This window comes from Typopeltis vanoorti, chromosome 1 (assembly GCF_054136105.1).
Source record: "Typopeltis vanoorti isolate ZY-2024b chromosome 1, IOZ_Tvanoo_1.0, whole genome shotgun sequence".
NCBI classification, from domain to species: domain Eukaryota; kingdom Metazoa; phylum Arthropoda; class Arachnida; order Uropygi; family Thelyphonidae; genus Typopeltis; species Typopeltis vanoorti.
The window spans coordinates 73,448,640-73,475,283 of record NC_143549.1 but is presented as its reverse complement, the minus strand read 5'-3'; the positions used below and the strand labels follow the sequence as shown (position 1 = coordinate 73,475,283).

At 35.1% G+C, this 26,644-nt stretch overlaps 1 protein-coding gene across 3 annotated transcripts in view; it reads right to left on the bottom strand.

The window, feature by feature from the left end:
- Nucleotides 1–26,644, bottom strand: part of LOC150110088 (U-scoloptoxin(05)-Sm1a-like) — a 95,979-nt gene that overhangs the window by 46,291 nt on the left and 23,044 nt on the right. For 2 of the 3 annotated variants that reach the window (XM_090397863.1, XM_090397876.1), the window contains exon 2: nt 26,189–26,289. The exons of the other annotated variant lie outside the window; for it this stretch is intronic. The gene's annotated coding sequence lies outside the window, so the exon portion shown is untranslated. The remainder of the gene's footprint in view (nt 1–26,188; nt 26,290–26,644) is intronic. 3 annotated transcript variants of the gene reach the window in all.

Sequence of the window (26,644 nt, the reverse complement as noted above, 5' to 3'; positions counted from 1 at the left end):
GCGATAATTTTAATAAGCCCAACTATGTAAAGGTAAGCCATATTGTTTTTGTATCCTGAGAATCTTAACAGTTTTCTAGAAATTAAAATTGGAAAATACTTAATAAATGCATTTATTGGAAGGAAGAGAGCTGGATAAATTATGGAGTAGCCATCTGCAATGAGTTTGATGAGGTACTAAGTATTAATACTTATAACAACATGAGGTGGATCCATATTTGGAATAGAGAGAGTAATCTAAAACAGTATTTCGTCCTTGGTAGAACCTGTTTGCATCTTTAAGATTTGTATTTGACTTTTCTTTTTTTTTTTTTTTTATAGACGACATAAGACATCTACATAATACTGTATAAGTTGAAGAACGGGAAAATGAAGGTGCGTGCCTATCTTTGCAATTAATATTTATGCATCGCTTATTTATCTTGTAGTGAAAGAACCATTTGCTTGTTAACCATTCGATCATTCCAAAAGGATTGCTTTTAATAAATTAAAAGTTAAATTGAAATTTTTTATAACAAACAATAATCGACCAATGACATCATTGCCTACATTAAGAATAAATATTAATTGGCTTTTTTAAAAAAGCAAACATGAAAAGTCAAAATTAAAATCAGAAAAATTAATTACTTCAGCCTTAAGTTTTCGAATATTTATTACCAATTCTATTTTTTACAGTATTTGTCTCTTGTTTTGAATAACTGCAGCTATATTTAACTAGCAATTACGCTTTGTGCTATTTCATGTGTGATTATTATTTTTATCCCTTTCAAGACATTTTCATTAAATTTCAAATCCTTTTTATAGACTGTTTCGTTAGAGAATCGAAGTAAAGAATAATTTAGGAGAAAATAATGTTACTTTTAAAAATAAAATCCATCGTTCTTCGGATCTTAAGTTGTAAGAAAGCTACAGATTTTACATACTTATAACGAATTATAGCGATTTAAGGAGAAACTGTAAACTCGAAATAAAATGATTGGAGATGCCGAATATCTAATATGAGAAATTATTTGTTGTATTAAATGATGTTTGAGAACCGTCAGCAACTTTACACAAGGACTGACTCTAGTCTTCTGAACAACCACTATAATTGAACTCCAAGCTTTCGTGGGTGGGAGCAACATAAAAAAATATCTACTGAACATAGTGGAAAGCTATTCGATGGGAGAGTCGATCTTAACATTGCACTATAAGACCATATTTTAATCTGTCCATCTCCTCCAGCTGTTACCAGTGTTATACCATGATGACTCCGTCATCTTACCAAACAGTAAAATTTAAGGCATCTAATCCTACCCTTCAATTTCTTGAGACTAAGAAAAATGTACCATTAATATACTTGTACGCAATAACAAATATATCCTTCCAGTCTGTTCGCGACACCAGGTAGTATTTTTTTGGAAGAAGGCATAAAAAACAATCCAAAAGCATCATAACCGGAATATCTAATATTAATGGTCTTCTATATATAAATATATTGCGTTCTTTACTTTATTTTTTATTATTTTCTTTCTCAAGGCTTTCTCATTATGGTTTCAGTAAGTTGATGTCATATCAGACGAAGAGTGCCATGAAGAATAGAATAGAATATATTAGAAAGTGGTTCAGTTCCTGTATTTGAAAAATGTTTTAATATTCATCACAATATCTTTGGCCTCTACTTAAATGCTTTATCAATATATATTAAACTAAAACGGCAGAATCCATTATGATTTTGACATTCAGATTTAGATTCTTTGTGAATTTTCTCACGTTTCTTCAGCCCAGCTGAAGAATTCGGTTGTTTCGCTCTGTAAACCAACAACATTTATCATTTATTTAGAATCACAAATGTGTAAAGTAAAAAGTCTAGAGACCCTTCGGCGTCAGCATGGTTGGCCGAGTGGTTACCGTATCTGCCCTCCAACCAGTAGGTTCGAATCCCGTGCGTGGGTATGGATGATTGGGAGTATGTTCAGGTGGGAAATGAATTCATCGTCCAGCATGCGACTACCAACCTACTCATTGAAAGCTCGAAAAAGTTCCATGTTTAGTCTCTACAGCAAGATTTCTTTATGGATTATTCAATCCTTAGTCTATCCCCCAATACTAAATGTACTGCAGTTTTGTTTTGTTTTTACGGGGAAAGAAAACGGTCTAATAATCATCTGGACAATCAGTTCAAAAGAATTCATTTTCTAAATAATCCCAAACAATCCTGATCCAGCTTTCAATTGGTTTATTTTCCCGACTTCCCTTGAAACGCAACATATTGAATCAACAGTTTAAATTGTGCACATTGAAGTATTTAAGACTTCAGCCAAAACGGGCAACGCATTGTATTCGTTTTTCATTTCCTATTGCGATTTGTGTAAAATTTTGGTTTCGATACTATTCATGTTTTCTGATATGTTTTGAGATGGTTTTTCCAACTCATCCTCCTTGTTAACAAACTGATATTTACTCATAATTACAGAATGAAAAATGATTTTCAGAAACAGGAATACAGACAAGCAAGCAAATATTCATACACTTACTTAACATGAAGTGCATATTTGCACAAATGTCGTAGCAAGTTGTCAAAGTCCGTATTAAAGTAACAGCTTCAAAATGATCTGTGACCATCCAAATAATAATAATAATAAAAGACAATTTATTTTGCTACTGTTGAATTTGAAGTATTTTTTTGTGTTATTACCGTGATAATATGAAGATATTCTCTCACTCTCATTCTTCCTAGATAGTGACAGCGGCTTTTGATTATACTCATGAACTAAAACAATATATTCGGTTCTAATTAAGGGGATACAAATCCCTTGTTGTTCAACTGCCAGTAAGCAAAACTCTAAGATCGAGAACTACGAATTTCATATATATACCGAAAAACTATCGGCAAATCCAAGTGTAAATAACCACTTAGTAGTACAACACCAAGGCAACTCGAAGCAAAGGTGGTGCAAACTCCCTCACTATCCTTGATATTTTCTCATAATATAAAAACACAGCCCCTAGAGGATGTAATACTGTAATTACATTATGAGGAGAGGTCACTACCCAGACCGGTTTCAACCTTTTTTTGAGGTCTCATCAGTGAGTAGGTAGACCTGGAAGATAACAAGGTTTAAGGGAAAAGAATTTACATACCTTTACTATACGAATGCCATAAAGGTGTGTTTGTATATTATAATATAAATTGAAAGCCAAACTGCTATTTTTCTGGCATCCTTAATAATAATTAAGGGGATACAAATCCCTTGTTGTTCAAAATAACCGTTTGGCTTTTAATTTATGTTATAATATACAAACACACCTTTATGGCATTCGTATAGTAAAGGTATGTAAATTCTTTTCCCTTAAACCTTGTTATCTTCCAGGTCTACCTACTCACTGATGAGACCTCAAAAAAGGTTGAAACCGGTCTGAGTAGTGACCTCTCCTCATAATGTAATTACAGTATTACATCCCCTAGGGGCTGTGTTTTTACATTATGAGAAAATATCAAGGATAGTGAGGGAGTTTGCACCACCTTTGTTTCGAGTTGCCTTGGTGTTGTACTACCAAGTGGTTATTTACACTTGGATTTGCCGATAGTTTTTCGGTATATATGAAACTCATAGATTCGTAGTTCTCGATCTTAGAGTTTTGCTTACTGGCAGTTGAACAACAAGGGATTTGTATCCCCTTAATTATTATTAAGGATGCCAGAAAAATAGCCGTTTGGCTTTCAAATTAATATATTCGGTTCTATAAGCATTTGGATGTACTAGCGGTGAGAAACAATATTTTCCTTATCATAGTGATTTCTTTTGCACTCTTTACTCTTATTAAATACAATTATTTGCATATTTCTGATGAATATTTTTAACGTTTTTGTCGAATCTATTGTGACAATTTTGTCAGATGCCTTTGCAACATCTAGAAACACCACAGTATATCAGCAGAAATATGAACATTATTCTTAATAGATTCGTCCTTTATCTACGACCTTTATCTCTAATGGTCCCTTATCTCTAATTCGTCCCTTATCTCTAATGGTGAATAAGAACAAAACTATAAAATGTAACGTTAAAATTCCAATTTTTATTTATTCCAAATGCATAATTTTATAATGAAATATATATGTGTGTGTGTGTGTGTGTGTGTGTGTGTGTGTGTGTGTGTGTGTGTGTGTGTGTGTAAATATAATTTATTTAAAATTTTTCAAATAGTTATATTATAAAAAATTGTGATCTCTGCATTCGATGTCACCCCTTGGAGGGGTGACATCGAATCCTACAACTTTTACGAAAGCCAATCTGAGCAGATCATATGGACATTAAGAACCTGCAAATACTGCAGATTATTACTATTACTATTATTATTATTATTATTATTATTATTATTATTATTATTATTATTATTATTATTATTATTAGATGGCGTGCAATAAGCTAGCCATGTTCTACATTGGAGCTGCCTTGATGAAAAAGAAGTCACCTTTATTAAGGGAAAAGGTGATCTAATGAACATAGGTTTTTATACATATTGAGCTTATAAAAACAATAATAATCCAACTCTGATCTCGGATAAACTCAACACGAGCATTACGGATTACAGGCAAATGCAACACGTAAAACATGACGACTCTAGTACATTTAGACTGTACAAGAGATGTTATGTTACGGTTTGCAAAGGGAAGAGGATTATGAAGAAGATTTGTTATCGGATACATGAATTAACAATAATTGATAACGTTAATCTAAATTTAATAAAGCTAAATCTCCACCCAATGACATTACCAAGTTGATGCAGGCAGTTGAAAACCCTCATTAGATACCGGACACTCGCTGCCAAGGTAGACAAACGCATTGTGGATGAAAATAATCAGATTATAAGCCTCTTCCTCTATTAATGCACGCTCTGGATTGCGACTGAAACGCACGCCTGTTACAAAAGCATTTTACAAGAGTTCAGAAGCGAGAATTCATAGAATTATTGGTGATACACCGGTGGTGTTAATGCTTAGATAAACTGAATTTTGCTATTTATATTTTTTTGAGTTTTATATATTTTGTTGTTGTTCATTTTCATCCTGTATTCAGCGACTAAAAAAATTTAAAACAATTTTTGAATCAAAAGCATACCCATTTGTTCAATAAACTAACAATGCGAATGCAAGGCTTATTCCCTATAAACAATTATCAGTTTGAGGTTGCCATGTAAGATTTGGAATATCTATTCCAGTAGCTATACCCACAATTAAATACAATTCTTTACTTGGATCGATTTCCAGTTATGAAAAACCTGGTCTTTTCCTCAAGCTTTGTTCGGGCTAAGGCGTACCTTTCTTTGCGATTCTATTTCGGAGGTTGGCTTATCTGGATTAAAAGCTCTCGAAGCTTCTATGTGGATAACACTTGGAAACTTTCATTACAAAACCATCTGGTGTCGTCTCTGCTAGCGACTTCGACCTAAGGCATTTTAACGAACGTACAATAATAGCATTCGAGTTCCCAAAGAAGCAAAATAACTGCTCGTTCATATACCCCGAAGTCAAACAAATAGAAATCTACCTCGAGGACAGAGTCTAATCTCCACACACACACACACACACACACACACACCGAGAAATAACATTGGGAGAAAATGTTTTTCCTAAACCTTTTTTTTTTTTTTTTTTGACTGTCTTAACTTTTCCTGAGCCCACACAAAACTTTTCAGTTGATCAAGACATTGGGGATGACTGATTACTTTGAAGGTTCGAAAATTATCTACAGAATCGAAAGAAGTTACAGGAAAAACTTTAGTTTTAAGCTACATCACCATGACAACTATTCAAAGAATCTTGCGTGCAGTTTTTTTTTTTTTCTCCCCCTTGTGAACTATGTTGGTGTATCCATAGGAGTTGCATGTCGAAAGTGTCAAGGGACATTTAAAACAGAAGAGAAAAAAGGACTCGAGCCACGTGCAGGTCGACGAAGTCAAACTGCGTGACGGAAAAGCCAAATAGGATCATCTATGGGGAATAAAATCTTCTGGAAAGTTAATGAAAAGGTTGTCCCAACAGTAAAACTGAAGTACGGTATTCGCTGTGCTTTAGTGACATGTGGTCATATGGTATATATTAGTGATATGCAACCGTGATTCTCAACTGAGTATACCGCTGAGACGCTCTATAGTTTAGGTTTTTTTTCCCTCCTAACCATTAAACGATTGAGAGATATCTCAATTGCCAAGGATGTCTTCTCGTTAACCAATAAGTTTTTAGGGGAACAAAGTGCTGTGATGGATGATATTTCTTATATGAGAAAGGTAGAAAGCTCTTATCGTGGGCATTAAATGAAATGCAATGAAAACTGTGATGTCAGTTTCTTTATGTATACCACACCCGTGAAAGGTTGTAAGCCACCGTGATCAGGCTAAAACTTTTTTTATCTTTTTTTTGTATTTTTTATTTATTTTTACACAGCACAGAAACCCTATTCCAAGCCACGTCAGGCCTCCAGTAAGCCGGTCTCATACCGGGCGGTGAAATTCATCTCCCACCTAAAGACAATCACAAAAATCCATGTCTACTATGGAATTTGAACTGCAGTCTGGTGGTTGGAGAGCGCATAAGCTGACCACTCGGTCACCAGAAAAGCTAGGGTTGTCGAATACCGAAATCTGAGCTTTGGATTTATATTGTATGGTAGTGAGTTGTGGTCGTGGTTATTTTAATATTACTATGCGGCTGGGTCACCATGAGTCACATTTATTATATCTATGAACGGCATGTGTTCTCGGCATTAGATAGATGTGAATCTCACCCACAAAGTGTATGGGGGATAGGAATCAGGGGGGGGTTAGACTTAGATTTATGTAAGCTACAAAAGCTGCGGATTAGGGCTTCACATTACAATTAGGCAACTGCATCGGTAGAGATTACCGAAAATTACTCAGTGGAGGAAGCCTCTTAAAAGATATAGCTTAGGGTTCATGACAACAACTTTAAATTCTGTCCAGATCAGCGACAATTCCCAAAGACAGAATTAGGTTAAGGGTAGTCACTATGAAAAAATGTAACAATTCGACTCGCACAAGACTTATTTACTTAAGTGGAAAAATAATGATAATAACAATACGAATTTGGCTGGAGAACTAAGTTCAGTATGTTGTACCAGTTAGTGTAACCACAACCAAGCTAATACACACTCTAGTGGGAAAAAAAAAATAAAACAACGACAAAAAAAACCCATGCATGTAAGGGCTTCAAAAGTTATATTATACTTGTCAAACAATTATCTTCTAGCTTAATTCATTACTGAAGTGTGGTCGTGAAGTATCCTCACGACTGGGATACTTATTGTGCATGGAGGAGAAGCTCTTGACTTCACATCAATTGCCACAGTGCAGCAATGCACAATAATTCAAAATATTGTGGGAAGGGTCACTGCCCAGGCCGGATTCGACCTTTATTGAAGTCTAATCAGTGGAAGCTGGACGCAGAAAGATACCAAGGTTACATCAATGCAGAAGTCACTTTTTATTTCTATATAAGTAGTAAAATGGTGTATCGCCATATTATTAAATACTCAGGATCAAGATAGCCGCAGAAAGTTTTATCACTGGGTTATAATGTATTTTATACTTGCCAAGAAATTATATTTTTCTTTAATCCTTTATCCAAGTGTAAGCATGCAAACTTTGAGCACGAAATATCTTTATGACTAGCTATTTAGCTCTCAGAATTTCCTATTATGAAGAGTTGGTTTATATATTTTAAAGTAAGAATAACCTGTCAGCGCGGTTAGCCTAGTGGCTGTCTGCTTCGCGACCATATGTCTGGGGAAGGAGTGTCTTAGGTTCGATTCCCGTCGACGACGCGAGGAGCTTAAGGATCTTCCTCAGCCATAGCCAAGTTAGCCGGTCTTGGGCGAGGACAGCAGGTGTTTATCCTGGGCTTTTTCCTCCCGCAAAGCAGGCATACTGGCCCCACGAACACACGCTTCGACAGACATGGGATACTACCGGGAATAAGGAGCAAGAACCTATTCCTCAGGATAATTGGTTACCGAAGCTTACGAGGTAAAATGTGTAGGCTTGCGCGAAAGCGTAACATACGATGGAGAAGGATAAACTTGGATACATTAAAATAACAATTGTCTATATTATTTTGGTAAAAATTATATATATATATATATATATATATATATATATATATATATATATTTGTATATATATGTATATATATATATATATATATATATATATATATATATATATATATATATATATATATATATATATATATATATATATATATATATATATATATATATATATTTGTATATATATGTGTATATATATATATATATATATATATATATATATATTTTACTGAATCACAAACTTAATTTCCATTTATAGCATTCTTCCTGAAGACAAATGGATTTTGTTTGCCCTGCTCCTACCCGAGAAGAATGTATTGTGTTGGATAACTGAAAAGAATCGAGAAAGAAATACAAAAAAGAAATTAAAAAATCGCTTTATGTCTAGAAACATGATTTAATTATAGCACTTTGGTTTGAAATTGAGCTTTGTATAATTCTATGGCGAAATTTCTCAGGAAATCAGGTTACTAAAGAACTCCTATTTGGATGTTCTGTAATAACGTTGATAAAAAAAAAGTCTTCATAAAGAAAGATTTAGGCTTATATAAATAAAAAGAGAAAAGAAAAAACTTTTAGACTGCCACTTCATAAAGAACTTTTTAGACTTGTTCCTAATAAACTTTGTTACGAAACCATGCAATGTAAGATAACAATTATTAATTATTATTTATTTATTAGACGTAATAAAGTGTTTTTAATAAACTGATAGATTTAGCATACATTTTAGATTCCCTTTAGATTGCCCAAACAATCTAAAGGGAGATTATCGAAATTTTATTTGCGAAAAAAAAAAAAATTACAAATCCTCGTCATTCTATCATTAGCACATTATTGCCTATTCACCCGCTCATCCATTTTCAGTCCAGCGTTATTTTGAGAGGTTCTCTTACACGTATCGAAATCTGTCTACTAACTGCTATCCGAAACGAGCTCAATTTAATTACTTCCGCAAAGAAAAGAGTCTGACGTAGTTTTTTTTTCAGGTTATCTTGTGTCTCTTTCATAACTCTAATAAGTTTCCCCATCATTTATCACACTCAAGTTCTCTTCTCCAGGGTGTAGGTACATCACTTTACTGAGCAACACATAAATTACAATGACAGCGAAAAACCTTTAATTGCAGAAGACACATTGTGAGTTTCTTAAAGAACAACAGGAATGCTATCATCATATAAATAATGGAATTACCACTCGGCCTTTATCATGCAGCCAGGGTCCATTACAAGGATAAAAAATGAGTTCAGCGTTAGGTTACTTTGATAGAAGCTATTTTTTTAATCGGACCTTTTTTGCAACGTGCTTATTGATCCAAAGGACAACGTGGCAACCCTCCGAAGACACTATCGCTGGCATTTAGATTATGCAGAAAAGCTTGAAATCTGTATGAGCATCGGGTATTTTTTTTTTCTCTGATAGTTTTATTCAGATAGACCATCAACGTTTTATCTAGCCAACATTTATGCAATATTTGTTGTGGAAGAATTTTTTTAGTGTGCTGGGCATGATGGGATACCAAAGCAAATGATACGAAGTCATCAGCCTCTATATACAGCTCAAGTAGCATACTTGTGAAAATACTTCGAACGTAAACTTTGCTTATATTTAAAGGATTAAACAAGAGTATACTTTTTTTGGCAAGTTTCATTTAATATTTGTTCTCTTACAGAGATAGATTTGAAACATTTTTTACATCTGAAGTTTCTATTTTATTGTATTTCCGTGATTAATGAATAGTTGAAATGTTGGTGGTTCAAATAGACAAATTTTATAAACATGCAGAACTTTTTTTTGCCATTTTTTACTTAGTTGAATAAATCAAACTGACCTTCTACCTCTTTTGCACTGGGTTTTTAAATCCTTGAGAAGTTTAACAGTTCTAAAACTATATATATATTTTTTTTGGTAAATTTATTCGACTTATTTTAGACCTGAAACGATACTTCATTACTGGACACAAGGAGTAAACGAATAAGTCATAAATCTGGATGTCTCAGATTTCACCATTCGTGATTGGTCAGAAGGAAGCTAGCAAATCTATAATCGCCTTGTCGGGTAGTTTTTTTTTTTTTTTTGTTGTTGTTTCGTTTTATAGATAAAATAGTTGTCTAGTTGAAATTAAGCAAGTAAGAAATGAGAAACTGAATTCTGTCTAGTAGTGGAAGGATAGGGATTTTTTTTTGTCCTGTAATAATTTTTCCATCATTTTCCTCCTGGAATGAAGGAAAATGATGGAATATATATTTCTTAATATTTTTAGATATGGTATTAATAACTGAATTCTATTTCACTGAGTTTTCCTGTAAGAAATTGTAACAAACAGTTGTTCCCACACGGTAATGTGTTATAGGTTATTACCGCCCCTTTGTGAATGGAAGGTTGCCATAACAATATCCAATCGTACGAAAATCTACCCTGCAAGGCTGCTTCCTTTTATGCATACTGATGGATGGGTGGTGGAACAAAAGAAACAAAAAGAGTTATTGCAGAACGCAACTAAACGTCACCTATTCCCCACTACAATAAATTCTTATAACATAATTCTAATACTACAAAACATTGAATGCATATTGAACCGACAGAATTATTAATCACAAGCCTGGACAATTTTCAATGTTCCCACACGTACGACATGAGAAACAATAGCATACACAGTAACCGAACAAGCAACAGCAAAAATCTTATGAATAAAAAACAGAAGTACTTCTAGTCGAGATTCTAATATATGCTCAAACACGAACCATACGGCTGGTATAATAAAAGTCCCGGATGGGTGAACAACAATAAAATAGCTTTTTTTTCTTTTTTTTTTTCTTTTTTTATCTATAGTCCTTTCTGATGTATGTGTTTCCATTGCATGAAATAAAACCTGACATTGGCACGGCAGTGAATCTCCGAAAACAAAATGCGAAGGAAATGTCACGTGTCACGAAAAAAAAAATAACAAAAAAAGACTACAGAAAGCACGTGAGGTTGTATAAAATGACCATTTCCGTCGGGTGCTTGAGCAGCAGTTATGAACTTGACTGGAACTGTTATTGGAGTTGAGCACGTCAGAGACTGCGGAAAGTCATTAGGCAAGTGCAACGCGCGCGCTTCTGGGAAGCGTAATAATAGTAGCGGGAGAAGGGGGATATTCCCACCTTTACCTACCCCCCCCCGTCCTCCTCTTTGGCTTTTTCTCTGCGGTTTGTTGGAAGCGCGAGGAAATGACATTATCCGCTCACTTGAGGCGGGCGTGCTTCTTAAATTCGACAAAACTTTCTTTCACTTTTGGGCGGTGCGAAAGAAACTCGCTAAGCTGTTATAAGCATCCCCCCCTGCTTAAATGGGCACAGCAAACTTTCGCATCCCACTACGGTAGACCACGTGCTTCAAGAGAAAGAAAAAAAAAAGACCTTCGTCTTGGTCGCTTAAGGCGAAAGATTTGATATATATACAGCCACAAGATGATCGATCGAGTCTGCTTATTTCCTCTTCGGTGGTTCCATTTTGCGTTTGGTACGTTTCGTATAGAAATGCCACCCGTATCACCTCCCTTCTAGACACACTATTAGATGGAGAGCATTGAAGTCGAAGATGTTTGGATTCGACAAAGTAAATAATATTATTTTAAAGAATGCAATGTAACAAGCTGCCAAAATTATTCCGTATGAATCAAGCGTATTTTATTGTCAAATTAAATAGTATGCATAACTATATACAATATATTACGCGCAAATTTTAATGCGTGTGTTTTCCAAGCACTATTCGAGATAGAAAACTAGAGTTTAGTTTTCTGGAAAAAAAAAAAAAGTTTTACACTCCGTATGAAACCAAGAAACTCACCCACATTTTAAATGAGGGTGAGTTTCACACCCTCATTTCATAGAATGCGAATAACTTTTATCATCCTCATAATAAAAGTTCCTCGCATCCTACACGAGATTCAAATCCAGGTCTTTTCATCTAAAAGGCTTCAGCGAAAGCAACTGAACTACGACGGATTTTATTTTATTAATGCTTTGGGTCGAGTTATTTTGCTTACTTTCAAATAATATTTGTCGAAATAATAAACAATGGTACTTATTGAAAGGTACATTCAAGAGATGTCGAATCCTAACACAGAATGAAGTTGTAATCCATGTTATGGTATCTTTAAGAGTTGGACAGCATAAAGATTTTTTCTTCGAAAATTCCTTGACATTTATATAGAAATGGCTTTTAACAAAAAAGTGAAAAAAAAAAAAACAGGCAGGCCGTATAAAGCAACGACTGGAGCATGTTGGTATGAGCCATTCTACTGTATTAATTTTTATCGTGGCAATGCCAAGTTTTATTTCATTATTATTTTTTTCAGTTATTTTTCCCAACTGTCCTGTTTCAAACATTTTGATGATTTTTCCTTCCCCCTGGAAGCTCTCCGGTCAACTTATTTTTACGAAACTTGCACAGTTTCTACATTCGGCTTCGAAATAATACTGGATCCAATATTCACTTTACTTATAAAACGTTATTAGGTTATTTTTAAAAGAACAACTATTTGAATAAGATCTTTGTTATTTTATTTTATTTTATTTATTTTTTTGCTTATATCATTAATGCTAACGATTTAAACGTTATTTGGGATTCTTAATCTTGTACGCATTGATATTATTGACTCAAAATCGGCGAAACTAGGATATACAATATCAGAACAAAAAATTAATAAATCGGACGACCCTCGTCGATGGGAAAATTGCTTCAAGGTAAAGATGTTTAATTCAGAAAAACTCTTATTTCTCTATCTTCGCATCTGTCTGTATCAGTAATATCCCTTCCTCCAAAAAATCAATGAAGACCGTAATGAAATAAATGAGATGTCCCTTCATCAATAATTCTAATACACACAATTAATATTACTCAAAACCGAGTAATAGAAATTACTCGGGTTTTGTTCTGCTATCTTTCTGTTTGAAACCTTCATGTGACTCTTCAAAACTAGCACTCTTTCTTTCTTTCTTTCTTTCTATTTCAAAATGCTCATCTGTTTTTATTTGTCAATTTTATTGCATTGTCGTCAAACATCCGCAAGCAAACTTTTTTTTCTGAAAGTGAAAAATCTAAAACTACAAATAGGACATCCGATGTGTTTCTAGCTAGCATGCTCAAATAATAAAAATAAGATAATACATTTCGGTTTCGAGTGACTAAATTAAAAAATAATAATTAAGTTAATATTAATTTTATGGCTATTGTGGCTATTTTTCTTAAGGAGTATCCCTTGTATAATGCCACTGGCTTTTTCTACTCAATGTATTTAAGACATTATTGATATTTTAGAGACATAGATAAACGAAAAAAATACACTGAAGGAATAATTTTGGACCTACCTTTGTAGGATGTTCGCGGTTGTCTTCTTTTGGAGCAGCATCAGGCGTATAACAATAACACATTTATAACAATAACACTGCGAAAATATGACAGAAAGGAATAGGGGCGAGCAGAGGTATGTGAGTTGAAAACTGAATTTCCAAAGATGAACTATAAATTCTTTGGGAAAAGGAGAAAGATAGAATATTTTTAGGAGAAAGGAGAAGGATAGAATATAATTAATCAAGATTAGGGATGGGAGTAACGACACTCAGTCGAAACGACTCACACCCCGTTACTCTCACCCCTAATATTGATTAATTATATTCTATCCTTCTCCTTTCCCTTAAAAATATTCTAGCTTTCTCCTTTTCCACCTTTTCCAAAATAATGAGGTGTGTTTCTAGCTCGACTCCACGTGACACCCTGGGTAATAAACTAAATGAGCTAGAGCGATTGTTGGCAGCCAGACCCTATCTTAACGATCTGTTGGCTACAGACACATGAAATCACAAGCTGTACAATCACCAAACGGTTCTTTTCAGGACCACAAGAACAGAAAGATGGGTACTAATTTCGGATTTGCCAACCTCAACATTCAAGGAATCAGCTTTACTAAAAGTCAATATCTCTCAAAAATCCTTCGAGGAAATGATATAGACATAGCTATTATTCATGAGGCACACACACACACATACACACAGATAATGAACAACAATCGAAATCTTGAGGAAGAATTGCAAGGTACGATATACTAGGAGCTACACATCATCAAGATCATGGCTGTGCAACTTACGTATGCAATAATATAGAGAATGCTCACTTAATATCAGCACATATTAATCAGAATGTACATACTCATATCGAAAATTGAAGATCTCACAGTGATTAACATCTATAAGCCCCCCCCCCCCCTGGTAGAATGGCTACCTGAAGTAATTCCATATCTCCACATCCTACTATTTACATAGGGAATTTTAACAGCCATCACACCGTGTGGAATTACAATCATAATGATGGAAATGGCGACTCATTAACAAACTGGGCTGAGCAAAACAATCTGAGCTTAATATTGGATGCAAAGGACGAAGGAACCTTTAAGACTGCAGTACGGGAAGGGAGAATACAACCCAGACCTCTGCTTTGTTACCCAAAATTTGCAAAAATCAGTCGCAAAACACAACAAGACGAGTCCTTGAAGAATTTCCACAGAGCCAATAATTGCTCAGTATTGGTAGATGTAGGAATAAATATACCAATAATACGGTCCATTCCAAGACCAAAATGGAATTTTAGGAAAGCGAACTGGCAGGATTTTCATAAATACTGGATAAAAGAGTAAGATGGATACCACCTGTGAGTGAAAACTACAACAGACTACAACTCCAACATTCATTGGAGCAGTCATATCAACAGCGAAGAAGTATATTCCAACGGGTTTCCGAAAGAAATACATACCTGGCTGGAATAAAAACTGTGAAGAGCTATACCAAGTCTATTTAGAATCTGACGACTGCGATATAGTTGACGAACTACTTCACAAGTTTGATAACAAGCGCAGAGTTTGATAACTCTGCCCTTGTTATCAAACTTGTGAAGCTAAAAAATGGATAAAAAGGCTTTAAAAAATAAAGTAGAAAAGTATGATGCCTATTAAAGAAGTTAGGTGTAAGTAACTCAGTCACTCCTAAAGCTCCTTTGGTGACTCCAGATCAAATTGCCTGTCGAATAACCTCGCTGTCTAGAGCCCTTAGAGATCATCAAGACACACGGAAGATTAAAAGATCACTCAGAAACTTACGACAAAGTGCAGCTGATAGTTCCCAATTTTCAAGAGAATTTACCACAGACGAAATAACTGAGGCTTTAAAGGAGATGAAAACCGGCAAAGCATCAGGCTTTGGCGGTATTCATCCTGAATTCTTGGTTAACTGTGGGAAAAAATTCTCGTTAGTGGTTGACAAGATTATTTTCTCACATTTTAAGGACGGGAAACCTTCCAACAACCTTTAAGAGAACCAAAATAATAGCCATGTTAAAACCCAACAAGCCTCAGGATCAAGCAGAGAGCTATCGCCCAATCGCGCTCCTCAGTTGCTGTTATAAGCTCCTCGAAAGACTCCCCCTTAACAGAAATGGGGCAAAAAAAATTGAAATTATTATCTCTATTGATCAAGAAGATTTTAGGGCGCAACGTAATTGTACGGACCAAATACTAAGCCTTATTATCCATATCGAGGCAGGCTTTCAGAGATGTTTGGAAACTTTTGTTGTGTTTGTTGACCTTACTGCTGCGTAAGACACGGTATGGAAAGAGGGGCTGCTATACAAGCTGATACAAGTCATACCATGCCAATACATCGTGCGATGTTAACTCCACCAATCTTATTCAACCTATATACATCTGATCTACCGACAACTAGGTCAAGAAAATTTGCTTATGATGATGATATAGCCCTCACCACCCAACATAAGAACATCGAAGTAACTAAAGATATTCTGACAAATGATCTTAGAACCATTGGGGAATACCTTCATAAATGCAAATTAACACCAAACCTCAATAAGACCGAGGTTAACTCTTTTCACATAAACACCAAATTGGCAAATAGGAAACTTCAAGTTAGCTTTACAAAAAAAAAACGCTGCGGTACTAAGATTTCCTTAAATATCTGGTGTTACCTTGAATAGAACACTGTCTTTCAAAAGACATCTGGAGAATATCTCTTTAAAGATCATAACCCGTGATAACATCATACAAAAACTGTGTGGTTCACCATGGGGTTCTTCTTCTGCTACTACACCGCGATGCTCCGCGTTGGGCCTAGTCTACTCTGCAGCAGAATATTGTTCACCAGTATGACTAAGCAGTCCTCATATCAAGAAAATCGACACGCAAATAAATGCAGCGATGAGGACAATATCGGGCTGTATCAAATCCATTCCCCCTCTACTGGCTTTCAACTTTGAGCAACATTGCACCACCAAATTTGCGCAGGCAAGATGCTCTCGTAAAAGTGTAGAAAAAAATAAACAGAAATCCCCTGTTACCAATACATGAAGACTTTCCACATATAAGTGTAAGTTGCCTTAGATCCCGACGGCTTCCACTAATACTGGCGCTGAAGAACTAGTAAATAGCGATTTCAACGTAAATTTGAAATGGCTAGAAACTTGGAAAGAAAATTCGCCACCAGACTTAAACAAGTATATCCTTCCCAATCAAAATCCGAAAGGGATTGAGCTTCCACGTCATCTATGGAAAAGCTTAAATAGGATACGCACAGGATATAGTATCGGCACAAACAGCTTACACAAGTGGGGAAGATCACTTACATCCCAATGGGACCATAAACTAAACCATCCGGCACATTGTGTAGGAATGCAGCATAAGAACCTACCCTGATAACCTGAGAGACTTTTTTGAGGCAGATCCTTCAGTTGTTTAATGGCTAGCTGAACTAGACTAAAAAATTTAGTGATTCTTTTACCTGTTATTTGTATATATACGCTACTTATCACATTTATATTGTCTGCACAAATCTGTATTTATATATTTTGATGTCGTGTCTTTATTTTTTTTTTATTATGCCATACGCTAAATAAATAAATCCCAAAGAATTTATAGTCCATCCATGGAAACTCAGTTTTCAATTCACATACCTCTGTTCGTCCGCATTTCTAGTTCCCACATTTTTCTATCTCCACATTTCTGTCCCCCCCCTCCTTCCTGTCATATTTTCGAAGTGTTATATAAATGTGCTATAGTTATACGCTTGATGTTGTTCCAAAAGAAGACACCCTAGACCATCCTACAAAGGTAGGTCCAAAAGTATTTCTTCAATATATTTTTTCGTTTATCTATGTCTCTAAAACATCAATAATGTCTTAAATACAATTGAGTAGAGAAAGCCAATGACATTATACAAGGGGTACTCCTTAAGAAAAATAGGCACAATAGCCATAAAAAAACTAATACTAATTTAGAGGAGTTACATGAAAAATTTTCCAGAAATAATATTTCTAATTAAATCAATAATTAATTTTAATCTTTAATTAATAAGAAAGCGACGACTTGTACAGGTTTGTTGTTCAAAAAAACCGAAAATTTTATAGTCAATCTTCTTTGTTTATATTAAAAAAACGAGATGAAGGTTATTTGGATGCAAATTAAGATCCTGTGTGTCTCCTACATGTAGTTTTAATACTAAATGTCTTATTTTCTTCTCCCTTCTACGTATTAGGCCTACTGGCCTCTTACAGAGTATCTTCAGCCTTCTAACTCGTATCCGTCCCGAGGATAAGGTGACTAGCCCTATGCCTCTCAGTATATTCGCATCCGAAAATTCACATAAAACTGCAATAAAATTTATTCATTCCTTTTATTCGATTCGCCAAGCTAAATTCTTGGAACAGTCTACTCGTTACAATATTAAAATACATTTTTCTGAACATTTATTTAAATATTTTGTGTAAAAATTGTACCACCAAAAATAACGTAATGTACCATTAGTGGTACATGTACCACAGTTTGAGAAACGATGAATTCTAGAGTCAAGTGGAGGAACAACGGTTGATTGGCTTTCTATAACAATGTCGAAATACTTCATTATTACTTCCAAGTTTTGGTAAAGAGAACTTGCATTTTTCATCTCTGTCTCTATCGTTGCACTTAGACCAGCACTTCCCAAAATATGGGCCGCGGCTCCCTTGGGTGCCGGTAGTTTTGTTGATGGGGGGGGGGGGGGGCGTGAAATAGTGAAAACAAATTTAAAATGTTTTACGACTAAGTGCGCCATGTCAAATGTGTATGTAAGATGCTAAAAATGTAATATTTGCATTTGATTTTTGCAATATTTGCTGTGTATGTTTTGTATGAATATAAATACAACAAATATTATAATAATATATGTCTGTATTACGATTTTTTTTTCGTGGGGCCCGTGAAATATTTTAATTTTTTCGATGGGGCCGTGAAATATTTTAATTTTTTCAAGGGGTCCTTTACATCCAAAAGTTTGGGAAGCACTGACTTAGACAATCACCAAAATGAATAATACAACTCGCGCGCGCGCACGCACACACATACGCAATACTTGCTATATTCGCTGCAGATTACATTTGAACTATACAATGCATGTCCCTATAAATATCTGAAACGTTTGCTGATGTTTTGTTTTATTTTTACGAGCTTTTTATGTAATCTGAATCGACTCCAAATATTCATCCAACTTCCCTTAAATGCGAACGTGTGCCAAATCAAGAAAATAAGAACAGACTGTCATCATCCCACCATGGCTTTATGTAGGGGGGGTAGTCATTCTTCATGCTCTCCGTGTATATATATATATATAGTGAAGCTGCTAGAGGAGATGAACTAAGATAGAGGGATGTGCGGGAAGAGAAAGATGGGGATATTTATATTTAATGAATCAATCGGACTAATGGATGTAAGATGAAAAAAGGACAGAAATTTAAGAACGATATAGTCAATATCTACCTCTTTTGAATAAACTTCTTGGAGAAGAGTTGGTTATAAAAGTATAACAAAAAATTAAATCGCCGTTCATGTCATTGTAATGAACCAAAACCTGAAGGTTCAAACAGAAAAGGGATCAAGTTCCATGCTATTTAACATGAAGGAGAAACATTTCATTTCGTCTTTAATAACACCATATGAAAAAAAAAAAAAAAAAAGAAAAGAAAAGAAAAAAGAAAAACCTGAACTTAAAATGTCGTTTCTTGAAATAATGAAAATTTAAATAAAACACACAGAATATAAAGAAAAGAACTAGAGTGTTTAATACGATTTTTTCTGGAGAGCGAAAGAGATAATTTTAATACAAAGAGAAAAGGGGTTGGAGTTAGATGTTTTTGGAAACAAAAACAAAGGATACAAAAACAGTGTGATTACAACGCAGTTCAAAGTCTTATGGTTATGCAGTCATGAGCCAAAACATGACCACTAAGCCTGTTTCTTCCAACAGACTGCACGATTAGGCCGAAAACAAGCAGGTAGTGGAGGGATCCTGGTATGAGGGTTGTTCTCATGGTTGGATCCTCTCGTCTCCATTGAACACGCCTTGACTACTGATTCTTGCCTTTGAATTGTTTTGGACCAGGTATTGTCTTGCATTGTGACAGTGTGAAAAAAAAATATCTGGACTCTTCCAAAAAAAGACACAAAGTTTGCATTGCGCAGCCATGCTTCAAAGAGCATATCTAGTCATTCTGTGTGCTATTCTGGGCGTTAATTCTCCTGATCTGATCGTCCGTTAAACATTTATGGGATCATGTGGAACGCAGCATCCACCGGTCGACTCCAGTACCTCGCTCGGTCGCAGACCTTGGCCACGTTATTCTGTTTAATTATTCAGAATATGTCAGAACTTATTCCATTGTCTTGTGGAGTCAATACTAATACGAGGAGCAAGCAGTAATCTCAGCCAAAGGAGGTCCAACACACTACTAGGTAGATGATCAGAGTTTTGACTCATGAATGTGTCTGTAAGTTCTGTCACTTCTAATATTAATTTTTAAAAAGGGCAATAAGGAAGAAATTAAAAACCACAGACCTATAAATCTACTCCTCACCATATATAAAGTCTTCATAAAAATTATAAATAATAGAATAAAATCTAAACTACAGGGAATGCAATCCTGTGAACAAGCTGAATTAGGAAAGAATTACAATACTTTGGACCATATTCACACATTAAGACAGCGCATTGGAAAATCAATTGAACGCAATATACCCTTATGTTTGGCCTATATAGAACTATGAGAAAGCATTTGATTCAGTTAAAACATAAAGTTAAAATCATTAAACACTAAAAGTACTTGAAACCCAGGGAACTGAGAAACCATATATTGAAACACTAAAACATATCTACAATAATGCAACTTCTGTAATTAATTTATATAAAAACAGTGAAAAGTTCCCAATACAAAAAGGCATCCGGCAAGGCGACACCATATTCTCTCAAATTATTTACAGTTGCACTAGAGGAAGTCTTCAGAAGCCTTGCTTGGGAAACAAAAGGAATAAACATAAATGCAGAACGGCTGCATTATCTGAAATTTGCAGTTGATATTGTCCTAATAGCAGATAATCTTGCACGTCTGGAAGAAAGGATAAATCAGCTAAATGCAGCCTACAAAGTAATTGGATTAAAAATAAATAGAGAAAAAACAAAAATAATGATGAATAAATACATAAACCATAGAACTGTCAAAGTTGAAAACCATGAAATAGAAATACTTACTTCATATGTATACTTGGGCCAATTGTTATTCTTTGAGGATTGCCAAAGAAAAGAGATTGAACAAAGAATTCACTTTGGATGGATGGCTTATGGGAAAATGAGAGACATATTCAGAAGTGACATCCCTATAAAAAGGAAAGCTTTCGACCAGTTCATACTTCCTGTCCTAACATACGGAGGAGAAACATGGACTTTAACAGAAGCCCTAAACAAAAAGCTGAGAACAACACAACATCGCATGGAGAGAAGTATGCTAAAAATAACATTAAGGGATAGGAAGTACAAATACCTGGATAAGATCTCAAACAGGTGCCATGGATATTGTAAAATACATTAAACAGGCTAAGTGGAGATGGGCTGGCCATATTGCCAGATGCAGTGACGACGGGAGATGGACTAGAAAAACAACAGAGTGGAGACCAATGGATGAAGCAAGACAAAGAGGAAGACCAAGAAGAAGATGAACTGGAACAAATTGCAGGAGTGAGATGGATGGGAGAGGTAGAAAAACCGAGTGGTCTGGAAACCCATGGGGAAAGACCTTTGTCCATCAGTGGACAGAACCAAAAGGTTGAAGAAGAAGCGCGCTTGGCTAAATATATATGGAAATGTTATGATTTCCAGTCTAGGCTGTGAGTCTAAATTTGACTGTGGCATGGATTTTGACAATGGTTTGATTTTCATCTCTTTGTCAGTCTATTCCTGCTTATTGGAGGCCTGGATTGGTCAGTTACTAGTTAATATGAACATACGAGTAATAGTCATCGTTTTAATGCGCCCAGCTTCGTTACTCCTGCTATAACTGCGTGGCATCTATATGTTTGGTAATAAGTGCGAGAGAAAAAAAGATATAGGTCAGTCGACTGAAGCGTCAATTTTCCCAAAATATGAAGGAATCTAGAAAATTAGTCTGTGATCTCTGAATTTGGGAGATATAAGCCGACGAAGAACTTCCTGTTGAAAGGGTGGATTAAGAAAAAAAAAATCAGCTAACGCTTTTTATTTCCTTATAGGGAGTAGGCGGGGCCTTTATACGCTATCTAGCTTCTGGAGACTGAATGGGCAGTTCAATCTCCACCAGTAGCCATCAGAGATAGCTGGCCCATGTCTATCATTAATTATAGCAGCCACCGATGAAGAGGCTAACAAACAAGTGCTGCCATCTCTTGGTACCTAATCCTAACAAGATATGTTACTGTCTGAAATAATGTGAGTGCTACGGTCGATTTTCTTGAGTTTACGGGACGAAAAACCCGCGTTTCCGGAAGGAAAAACCCTCTTGCCTGTGCCAGAGATCGACTTACTCGGGATACGGTCGAAGAAAGGCTTAGAAAAAGTTCCTCCAGTCGGCGACTAGACTTGAACTTACGTCTAACTTCGAGCGACCAAGCGCAGAGGATGCAAGCACCACTTCCACTGAACTACACAGGCTTGGATTAAGAAATATATAAGAAATATAAAGTAACTATTTAGAAAAGAATTGACCTCATATGTTTCAACAATTCCGGATACCTGAACGATCATCTAAATATGTGAACAGATCGTTGGTTCATCTTTGACCTCAGTTACAGAAGGCAGACTTTCAACTAAATGTTGGTAAAACGGACATCGACGTTTTGAATCATTCGTGACTTGTTGCCGTTGCCCTCATCCTTACTTTTCCCAAAGGTTCTGTGGGATTCAGTGTGGCTTTCTAACCTTTGTACTCTCATTTCCTCAAACCACGTCTCCACAGTTCTTGCGGTATATGATGACTTATGCTGATAACCAAACTGCGTCATTTCCATAGAACATCCAAATCACAGACTACCAATGTAATAATGTTTGGTGTTTATCCCTACTTGCATTAACAGGAAGCCCTAATCTAAGCACCGAGAAGTATCCACACACCTTAACACCACCTTATGATGTATAATGTAGTCTTGGAAGCTACCATACAAACTGAATTCGAGTATTTTGGCTTGCAGCAGTTCTTCATGAAAAGTTGCACTAATTCAGTGTATAATGTTGAGGAATCAACAATTATAAAAGTCCTGAACGACTGGTTGACAAATACACTAGTACCCAACGGGAGGAATCCCACTTTCCGATCTTTTTCCTTCAATGCTGCCAGCAAAGGTTGGTCGAGTGGTAGAGCCTCTGCTACTAATGGCTCAGCAAAAAGTTAAGCAAGTTTGAGTGCGGTTAGTAGTTGAAAGGGATTCAATCGTTCGATGCTGTTGGCACACTCTCCCTCGATGAGTCTTTGGACTCCATGGAGGTGTCACATAATAATAATAATAACAATAATTTCTTTGGCTTGATTATGCGTCGGGTTCATTTTCACTACTGTGCTTCCATCTTTAAGTTAGCCACATTTACTCATTGGATCCTTTAATTTTGTTTTAATCGTAACAACTGAATGATGGTTAACACGTAATTAGCGTAATTCCTTTGCCACTAGGTGGTGTGCAATAGTATTCAAGATGGATGCCCGTATAATTTTTGTAATATGTGTGTGTATAAACAAGCGATAAAAATATTAAAACTTAATATTCGTTGCGGGAGAACAATCACAGTCGGAAACAGAACTAATTCGATGGGAACTGATTTAAAAAAAAAAAATTCATTCAGACTTTTTCTAAAAGAAACATGATTTAATCATTTTAGCAATGAACTAGTTTCCGACCACTCTTTGTACTAGTGTCGCTAGGTTTTTGCTGCAATTTTTTTATTTATTTAATTATTGTGAGATAATTGGCAAAATATCCTGTTACTGGCGCCCTTAGAAACTGTCCCAATTCTTATGCTACTGGTTGTTAAAATAAATTACTGAAGAAAGAACGATGAAATGTTTCATTTGAAGTTTCATATAGCAGACTTTACTTTGTCTACTTAGTATAAAATCAGGATATTTCTCCTTTCGAATAAATTACAATCAGAAATGTATATATGTTTTCTTTTTTTCATGCATGAAACCATGAAATTTTTTTATGTATTCATTTTTATGATCCAAGTGTTTCTTAGATATTCTCGAACAATCACGAAGCTCAGCTACTGCTTAGACGTGCATGAATGAATAATCTTTACTTCTAATCGAGAAAATTGGTTTCTTAATGCACATAATTAGTAGTAAGCAGGGGCGGCACGTGCATAGGCACCGCGGAACTGCAGCACCCCCAATTTTTCTCGATATATAAATATATTTATTAATTTATTTATATTTGCTTGTAATATTTAATTTTATCATCAACAATCCTATACAATTCGCTTATTTTGTATAAAAAATAATAAAAATCCAAGAGGCTTTTTTTTTTTTCGGCGACGTAAATTAAGTTAAGGGGATAATAAATCTCTCATTATTTTAAAGCCGAATAAGAAACTCGAAGATCGAAATCTAAGAGTTTCATGCCGAACGTTCTCGGCATGAAACTCTTAGATTTCGATCTTCGAGTTTCTTATTCGGCTTTAAAATAATGAGAGATTTATTATCCCCTTAACTGAATAATAAAAATTCATCTTGAAGCACTTAGGAGGGCGAAGGACGCTAGCAGCACCGTGTTTACCACGGTGCCATATTGCTACGCGCGCAAGCATAAGCACGTCATAGTGAGATGCGAGAGCTATTAGCGTAATACGACACTGTCCGTCGCGCAGTTCCACTGTTGTTTATATGCAGTTTGCGCCAGTAGTAGAGTGTTCGTAGTGCTTATCGTGTTTATTCCGTCTCTTTAAATATTTGGACATTACAATTAAAGACAACATTTGTTATAGTTTTTATTTTAGAACATTATTGGGTTATGATAATGGATTTTATTTTTAAGTAATTTTCAATTATACTAAACTATATAATTTTATCGATAATAAACAATATTTTTTCATGTTTAATTTTTTTTTAAATTTTTATCATAATTTTGATATTTTATTAGTTAACTTACTATCAGTGGCGGCTCAAGCCATGACTATTCAACAGTTTTCCAAAAATTAAAAACAATAAGAAAGCTTAAAATTAAATCCAAACATAATAACGCAGTTGTACTGATTCAAGAATAAAAAGTAGACAGTGATAATTTGATTTATTTTTGTAGTTTAATTTTTAATGTGTTTTTAACATTCAATACATAAAAATAATAAGTGCCTATGTCTGTGGAATAATTAACCGACACTGATTTTTTTATTATCAATACTCAATTACAAAATCAATTTTTTTTTCAAAGTATTATTTGAAAACAAAACAAAAATTGGTTTATTTTTTGTTTGTAAAGAAATGAATATTCTCATTCTATTTAAGACAAGATAAATAATATTTCATCTCACCGACAGAACTGGAGACAATTGCAGTTCGTTTATTATTTTTTTACTTCCTATTAAAAAAAATCCCTTTCTTAATTTTTATTTTATTGATTTAAAATAAAAATTAAACAGTGTATGCCAACTTCTCTACAAGAAGCGCCATCTATGCAACTATTTCTTCAGTTTTTTTCGTAGTAAAGCTTTTGATGAAAAGATAATTAAAATATTCAATTATCTTTACATAAAATTTAAAAAAGGAAGCTAAAAACATTTTCTATTAAGTAGGAAACGAAAGTTCTTATTAAATGCTTTAACATTAATGAAAAGCAAAAAAAAGTCTACCAGCTTTAATAAGCTGTCATAAACGCCTCATTTTCTGCAGCTGACAATTTGTAAATCGACATCACGAGTTCAACACGTGCTGCCATTTTTTAAAGTTCATTCATACGTTTAACCATCCATCATTAGCTTGTTTTGTGCACAGGCGCTCTTGCAAAGTTTCGTTATGCACTTTGAGACCGATTAGACCAAATCCACAAACACCCTGATAACAGTCTAATCTGCTGACCGGTTAAACCATCACCAGAGGGAACATACAAGCCGCTCCAACACGCATCAATTGTCTGACAAGTTAAGAGTAACTTGGTAATTTAGCAAATACGACGTCCGAGTACAGAATGATTAGCTGCAAGTGGTCACCAGTGCAGGGCGGCCAGTCAGCTGATTAATTATGCAATATGTCCGCTAATTAGGCCCTCAGTATTGCTGGGAGCTCCAGATTAAATCCGCCCGCTCTTATCGTCGCGTCACTGGTCGGAAATGGATTACCTACGAACGTGACAAGTGGAAATTTAACTTATCAGGGAGTGGGTGGGTATGTGGGTGGGTCGGTACTGGAAGACAATCTTAGTCGTGATCTGTTCTGCTACACAGTTCAAGTGCCACAACATGGAGATAATATAGACACCCTTCACGTGTTTCTAGGTGGCTGCGTAGTGCCTTGACACTAATTTCCTGTCGTGACTGACATAAATCCACTTTCGTGGTTGCTTATCATACAGATTGTTAAGGGAGTTCAACCCACTTTATATTACCCCCCTATGGAATTGCGACAGTAGGTGTGTAGTTTTTCACAGATCCATACACACATGAACAGGACAATTTACTGTTTTTCAAGAAACATCCAACTGTACAAATATTAATCAATGCCTACCTTCAAATGTTTTCGAGATTATGTGCGAAGCCGCCACTACGATCGATCTCCAGCTGACAGATGGATCCGAAGTTGCTGCACGCACAGTCTAAATTTCCCCCCTGGATAAATGAAAAAGTGTTGTATTAAACTGCTGCTGATTTTCGAATATAAATTAACAAAAATAATCAGATCAATAGTTTTTATATAAACATTAAAACAAACAATTACATCCTATCAAGAAAAGAGAGAAGTTAATAAAATATTTCGCGATTATGGTTGCCAATAGCAAAGATAAACAAAAGCTCCATTCAAATTTTATACGAGTTTTCTTCCTTCGTCTCTAAGATGCCAACTCTAGTTTGGCTATCCTCCATCCTTTCTCTAATTTAACAAATGATTCGTATCAAATCATTTGGATAGAAGAATAATTTCCTTACACTAGAAGATAATGCATAAATGCATCACGTGAAGAGA